Below are 8,434 nucleotides of genomic sequence, written 5' to 3'. Positions count from 1 at the left end.
TTGAGGAAAAGAATGATTTCTTAAACAGAAAACAAGAAGAATAATTCATTGAGGAAGGCTGATACAGAAGACAATAATAAATTTAAAAGTTCTATTAACAAAAGACAATATATAAAAAATGAAAAACAAACCACATACTGGAGAAAGATATTTCCTGAGCATTTAAAAGGCAAACAAAATATAACAACCGTATTTTTTTTAAAAAAACTCCTAAAAAGTAAGGAGGCAACCCAATGGTAAAGGAGATGAATAGCCAATTCATATAAGAGGAAATCTGATTCACTATTAATTATATTAGAAGATGCTCAACTTGACTAGTAATCAGAAATTGTAAATTTAAAACAATGTTATTTCACCTGTGACAAATTGGTTAAAATGTAAAAGTCTGAGTAAACCAAGTATTGGTAAAGATGTGAGAGGTGTAAATTGGTTCAACTACTTTGGAGAACAATTTGACAAAATATCATAAAGTTGAAGGTGCATATATCCAGGACCTTGTGATTTCCCTTCTAGGTCTCCAATCTATAGAAATTCTCACTCTTGTACACAGAGATACATGTCAAGGATGTTGGCTGTGAAACAATTTGTGTAAAACCTGGAAACAACTTTCCATCAGAGGGGAATAAATAAATAAAATGGGGCTTATCAATGAAATGCGATAATATGACACTGTTAAAATGAATTAACTAAATCTATACCATGGATGAATATTAAAAATATAATATTATATGAATGAAGAAGTTGCAAGATACTATTTACAGTATTTTGTCAAATGTTAAGACAAAAAACAATATCATATAGTATTATGGAAGATTCATATATATGTAGAACAAAGTATAACAAACATTCCGGGGAATAGGATTCACCAATCTTTGAGTGCTGTTACTTGGGAGAGGGAGGGAAGAGAGGTATGGGTTAGGAGGGACTTCAGCCGAATCTGTAACATTTTATTTTTAAATATCTGAAACCAGTATGCTAAAAATGTAAAATCAGTTAAATTTTATATGCTTTTCTCTATCTTTGGCATATTTTGTAATTAAAAATACTTTTAAGATAAAAAAGAGTGAGCACTGGGTACAGAATCAGACCATGTGTATTTGTGCCATGACATTTCCACTGATATCCAGTGTGACTTTCAGGAAGTCACTTATGGCCAAGAATGTTTTTATCAAATGGGATACTGGGTGAAATAACCTCTTTGGTCCTTTCCACTTTTAGCATTCTAAAAAGGTGAGAAGGACGCAGATTAGGAAGATGTCCCTTGACTTGACAGAGGAATACAGAACTAATGCCTCTCTAAGGGTAATCTTTCTCAGAGAATGGGCTCCACCCATTCTAAGCAGAAGTGTAGACTCCATGTTCTGCCAAAGCCATGCATGAAACGAAGTTACTTTAATTGCACTTTTCACACAAGGCCTAAGAATCTGGTGTTCCCAATATTTTATTATAAGGAGAAAAACTAGGGACAAATGGGGGGCTGCTTTCCCGAGGCTGGAGCCACAGAGAAGAGGTCCAAGTTCTCATAATGATAAAGGTAGGCAGCCTGGAGTTTTGCTACCACCAGAGGGATTTTTTTTCTCTCTCTAGTGTTTTTTCATCTTGTGGCAAGGCCCAATTTTGTTGTTTAGACTCAGAGCTTCTCTGAGATGATGAGCTCAGTCAATACACATCTCAGTAAAGCTCAGTAGGGGTCAGAATATCCAGTTCTTTCCAGCCCACTCTGGAGAATCTGATTCAATTAGTCTACGGGGAGACCCAGGAAGCAGTATTTTTTCAAAAGTTCCCAGGTGGTTCTAATGTACAACCAGAGTTGAGAAGCTAGTTGAAGGGTGAGCTAGATGAGAGAATGCCCCACATCTTTGTTAGCAAAGAGGGCATTCCCCAGGGCAGTCCCTAAACAGAACAATTTCCAACACATTTCTTGTCTCAGTTTATCTTTGATAATTCTGCTTTGCCACCACCTTGAATGACAGAATTGGAGAGTTTCTACTCCAAAGACCAAGGTCCTGAGATATGTAACTTTTCCCTTTTCGTGTTTCTTCTCCAGGGCAGCAAGACAGACTCATGGTACCTTCACATAAAGTTGAATGATTTCTTAAACAGAAAACAAGAAGAATAGAGTGAACAAGAGTGAATCTCAGGACATTACCACCAAGCAGCTGTTTAACTCTAAACAAATAACAGTCTCTCTAAGCCTCAGTTTTTTATTTGTAACACAAGGGCATTAGGCTAGATCAGTGGTTTTTACACTGTGTTCTGAGAAGCACTTGCAGTCTGTGGAGTACCCAAGGGGTTGCCTCTGCCAGAGAGGTTGGTTTGAAAAATCACTGGATTAACTGATCCAGAGGGCTTTTCCATAATGAACATTTGACAATTCTAAATTCTATAGGAATAGATTTATGCTACCACCGAAGTCTAACATAACCCATATGCTTTGAGGCCTACTGAAGATCATATTTACCAACCTGGTCTAAAGCAGATATTACAAACTGGCTACTTGCAGACCAAACAAAACAGACATGTTTTGTTTTTACCTGAAGAATACTTTCTTTCTTTCTTTGGCATCTTTTTAAAAATTTTCCAAATTTGAAGTGTAAGACAATTCTGAAATCTGCACAAATCAGAGGTATATGGCTCCATGAACTATAATAATGTAAACATATCTTTGCAGCTACCCTTCTGGGCATGTTATAGATCAGTAATGAAATGGTGATTTCAGAAGCATCTCCTCATAACCCCTCTTAATCATTCCCTCCCTTCTCCTCCCCAAAGGTAACCACCATCTTGACTTCTTACAGTATAGTTTGGTTTTGCCTCTTTTAACATTTATATAAAGAAAGTAACATAGTACACGTTTTTGGAGTTTGTCTCTTTTGCTCAATATTAGTATTAGCAAGATTCATCTGTGGTTTTGCATGTATCATAAGTTTGTTAATTTTTATTTATGAATAGTATTATATTGTTAGAACATAGCACAATTTATGTATCTATTGTATTGTTCATAAGCATTTTATTTCTACTATTTGGCTATTATGAATAATGATGCTATAAACATTGTTGTAAATGTTTGGAGAGCCATACACTCACCTATTTTTGTTTCTGTAACTCATGGTAAAATTGTTTGGTCATGGAGTATGTGTGGTGATTTTAATATATGTCCCCAAATTCTCTGACCCTCCTCTCTTCAAAAGGGGGGAGCTTAAATCCATGACCCTTAAGTGAAGGCTGGACTTAATGACTCACTTCTAATGAACAGAACAGCAGAAGTTAGTGTGTTACCTCCAAGACTGGGTCATAAAAGGCATTACAGCTTCTTCCTTGCCCAGTCTGGGGGAAGCCAGCTGCAATATCATGAGGACGCTAAGGCAGTCCTATGAAGAAGTCCTATGGTGAGGAACTAAGGCTTCCTGCCAAAAGTCATATGAGTGAACCATCTTGGAAGGAAATTTTCTAGCTGCAGTCAAGTCTTCAGAAGAGCTAACATTTTGACTGTAAACTCATGAGAGACCCTGAGCCAAAACCCACACAACTAAGCTATTGTCAAATTCCTGACCCACAGAAAGAGAAAGAATATATGTTTGTTATTTTAAACCACTAAAACAATATTGCTGTTATGCAGCAATAGATTTTCTGTATAGTAAGCATATGTTCAAACTTAGATTTTTCTAAATTTACCTACATACTACTAATGTGTGAAAGTGTTAATGTTCCACATCCTTGGCTATGTTTGGGATTGACCATCTTCAATTATAGTTCTACCGGTGGGTGTGTAATGGTATTCGTTGTGGTTTAATTTGCATTTCCCTGATGACTAATGAAGTTGAACGTTTTTTCATATGTTTATCAGCCTTCAGGACTTTGGGATATCCTTTTTTGTCTTTGGTAGCATCTTCTGCTTATTTTTTTCTATTCAGTTTTCTGTTGTTTTCTTGGTTTACAGGAGTTTCTTACTGTATTCTGGATATGGTCCTTTCTGTGGTTATATAGGTTAAAAATATCTTCTCCCAATTTGTGAGTTGCCTTTTGCTCTCTCAATGATATTGTTTGATGAACAGATATTTTTATTATTTATTTTGGAGGTCTAACTTATCAATCTTTTCTTTTAATGTCTTTAAGATTTTAGTGCCTTATTTAAGAAATACGTGCCTTTCCTAGGGTCATGAAGATATTCTCCTCTGTTGTCTCCAAGGAGCATTATATTTTGCTTTTTACATTTAGATTTACAATCCACATAGAACTGACATATGAAGTAGGGAGTTAAGTTCCATTTCTCTCTCACTCTCTCTTTTTTTTTAAGTAGGCTCCACACCCAACATGGGGCTTGAACTCATGACCCTGAGATCAAGAGTCACATGCTCTACTGACTGAGCCAGCCAGGTACCCCTCCATTTTTTCTCATACAGATATCCAATTGACCAAGCCTAATTATTGAAAATTAATTCCTGCATTTGCTTGGGCAGCACATATACTAAAAAGGAAAGTAAGAGAGAGAGAAAGAAAGAGAGGGAAAGAAAGAAAGAAAGAAAGAAAGAAAGAAAGAAAGAAAGAAAGAAAGAAAGAAAGAAAGAAAGAAAGAAAGAAAGAAAATTCCTTTCCTTTCTGTGCAAAAATGTCAGCTTTTCCAAAAGTGAAGTGTCCATACATGTGTATATCTTATTCTGGACTCTCTATTTTCTTTCATTGGTCTTTCTATTTGTTTCCCTACCCTTTTGCCAATACCACACTCTTTTAATTATTATAGCCTCATAACAGGTCTTCATACCTACTAGAGCAAGTCCTTTCATTTCATTTTCTACTTCAAGAATGACTTAACTATTCTCAGTCCTTTGCATTTCCATACATTTTAGAATCAACTTGCTAATTTACACAAAAATCTGCTAGGATCTTAATTGGGATTGCCTTACATCAATAGATCAGTTTGGGAGGAATTGCCATTTTTATATTTTTGAGCTTTCCAGTTTATGCGCTTAGTATATGCCTCCATTTGTTTTTATATTCTTCAATTTCTCTTAATAATTTTTTTTTAGTTTTTTTGGGTAGAAATATCATACATCTTCATGAGGCTTATTTGTAGATATGGATATAATTTGATGGTAAATTATATCAATTTAAAAATCACTTTAAAAATTATATTTTCTATTGTTTATGGCTGGTGTATAGACATTCAGTTGATTTTGTATATTGACCTTGTATTCAGCAAACTGGTGTGTCTGGTTATTTTGGTTGAGTCCCAGAAATTGAATGAAATATATGAAAAATATATAGAAATTATTTCTGGTTTCACCTCAGAGGTATAGAGAGCTATAAAGAGAGTTGTTCCCACCCTTACAATAAGAAAATGCTCGATAAACTGCAAAACTAACAGATTCTTGAACCCTTAAGAGAATTGCTATCACAGGGCAAAAATGTAACCCAAAATTGGGGAGAGACACCTCCTTCATAGAAAAACAGAATCAGGGCATTTGGTTATCTGGGGCAGATGCCTCCCAATGCCATATAAGCCAGTAACAAGAATAGCTGGAAAACTGTAATAAATTTCTAAAGGCTAGGTGTGGGCCAGTGTGATACAGTGAAGCCCCTGAGGGTTAGTACCTTCTTGAAGGGTTTTTCTGTGAGAACCCTACCACGAGCTCACAAGGAAAATTAAAGAAAACTCTGAGGACATTTTCTTACAGGGATGGCTGGATGATGGGAACTAGCAATCATTGCCAAAACTCTGCTCAAACCCATCTATTCTATCTTTTTTATGAAACAAAAGGCTCAATCTGCAGGGATAATGTAAACAAAAACTGTATCCTTAGGGCACTGGTGGAAGCCCATTGCCACTGGGGGAGGAAAACAGGAGAATAAATGTTTACCCCTGGGAGTAAGTCAAGAACAGGTTCTGGCCCAGCACTAGGTCCAGTAGAAGGCAAGAACACTAGTGAAGGCCCACAGGTTCACAATGTCTGATGAAAACTGAAGCAATTAGAACATCAGAGAACTAAGCCTTGCCTACCCCCCTCCCCATAACCACTCTAATAAACATTAAGTAAAAATAAGAATGGAATACAGCTAGGAGAGCTTCAAAAGACAGATTATTTTGGGGAAGCAGTTCAAAGGGAAGACTCAAAGGAAAGCAGAAAGACATGAAGCCAAGTGTAGAGCAGACACTGAGAGAAACACTTTGACAAACAGCGCACATAAGGTATTGCTAGAGAAATTTGAAAGCCTATGGTACACTGAGGTTAACCAAAGCAACACCGAACTTCTAGCCCAACTCAACTCCAGGCAAACTTAACACAAATCCCCATATCATTAAGGGCCTAGCAAAAGGAAAGACATGCATATCTCTAAGCATAAAACATGTATACCTCAGTATCTATTATCTTGTATAACACAACTGACTTTGAACAAAAAATCATGAGGCTGTCTTAGTCTGCTCAAGCTGTCATAACAAAATACCACAGACTGGGTGGTTTAAGCAGAAATTTATTTCTCACAGTTCCGGAGGCTGACAAGTCCAAGATCAGGATGCCAGCATGGCTGGGTTCTGGTGAAGAATTCTTTGTGGGTTTTAGATGAGTGCCTTCTCACGGTGTTCTCAGATGGTGGAGACAGAAAGAGAGAAAAGTCCCCAGTATCTCATCTTATATGAGCACTAATCCCATCATGAAATCCCCACCCTCATGACCTCATCTAAACCAAATTACCTGTCAAAGGCCTCATCTCCAAATACCATCACATTGGGAGTTCGAACCTCAACATATTAATTTCTGGGAGGATACAATTCAATCTATAGCAGAGGAATACAAAATGGCAAGAAAAATCAAAATCCGAAGAGACAAAACAATCATCAGAACCAGACATAAGGGCACCTGGGTGGCTCAGTCAATTAAGTGTCGGCTTTTGGCTCAGGTCAGGATCCCAGGGTCCTGGAATCGAGTCCCACATTGGGCTTCCTGCTCAGCAGGGAGTCTGCTTCTCCCTCTGCCCCTGCACCTGCTTGTGCTTCCTTTCTCTCCATCAAATAAATTTAAAAAATCTTTTTTAAAAATCTTAAAAAAAAACAGACACAAATATGACATATGTTGGAACTATCTTACAGGGACAACATGCAGGATCAGACAGATAATTTTAGCAGAGAAATGTAAACTATAAACAAAAGAATCAAATGGAAATGCTAGAAATTAAAAAAAGTAGTAATAGAGATGAAAAATGCCTTAAACAGGCCCATTAGTAGACTTGACACAGCAAAAGAAAAAATCATGGAACTTGAAAATAGGTCAATAAAAATCATATAAACTGATAAGCAAGAGGAAAAAACTAGAATGGGGGAAAAATAAACAGAACAGAGCAACCAAGAGCTGAAGGAAAATATCAAATGTTATAATATACATGTAACTGGAATCTCGGAGCAGAGAAAAAGTATGAGATAGAAGAAATATTTGAAGAAATAATGACTACGAATTTTCTAAAATTAATGCCATACCTCAAACCACAGATCTAAGAAGCTCAGAAAACACCATGAAGGATAAATACCAAAAACAAAACAAGAGAAACTAAAACAAACCCCACTCCTAGACATCATATTTGTATTAGTTTCCTAGGACTACCATAACAAAATATTATAGACTGGGTGGCTAAAACAACCAAAATTTATTTCTCACAATGCTGTGAGTTCAAGATCCAGGTGCTGGCAGGGTTCGTTTTTTCTGAGGCATCTCCTCTTGGCTTACAGATGGCCACCTGTTTGCTGTATCTTCACATGGTCACCCTCTGTCCATGGATGTCATCCATGGTGTCTTTTTTTTGTGTCCAAACTTCCTTTTCTTATAAGAATACCAGTCAGATTGGATTAGGAGCCATCATATTGGCTTCATTTTAACTTAATCACCCCTTTACAGGCCATATCTCCAAATACAGTCACATTCTGAGGTACTTGGGGTTAAGGACTTCAACATTTGAATTTTGGAGTGACACAATTCAGTCTATACCAAAATCAAACTGCTGGAAACCAAAACCAAAGGAAAATCTTGAAAATACACAGGGGGAAAAAAATTACCTACAGAAGAAAAACAATAAGAATTACAGTGGACTTTTTCTCCCAGAAACCATGCAAGTAAGAAAATAGCGGAGTGACATATTTAAAGTGCGGAACGAAAAACTGTAATATACTTTGAAATTGGGAAGTGTGATGATTCTGTTTTTGTTTTTCTTTCTCAAGATTGCTTTGGCTATTCAGTCTTTTGTGGTTCCATACAAATTTTAGGATTTCAGTGAGAGTTGGCATCTTTATCTTATTCCTGATCTTAGAGAAAAAGCCTTAAGCTTTTTACTGTTGAGCGCAATGTTAGCTATGGGCTTGTCATGTATGGCCTTTATTATGTTGAGGTACCTTTCTTCTATACTAATTTGTCAAGAGTTTTTTTTTTTTAATCAAGAAAGGATGTTA

Source organism: Leptonychotes weddellii, chromosome 1, assembly GCF_054177405.1.
Source record: "Leptonychotes weddellii isolate Sample4059 chromosome 1, ASM5417740v2, whole genome shotgun sequence".
Taxonomy (NCBI): Eukaryota; Metazoa; Chordata; class Mammalia; order Carnivora; family Phocidae; genus Leptonychotes; species Leptonychotes weddellii.
This window is presented reverse-complemented; position numbering follows the sequence as displayed.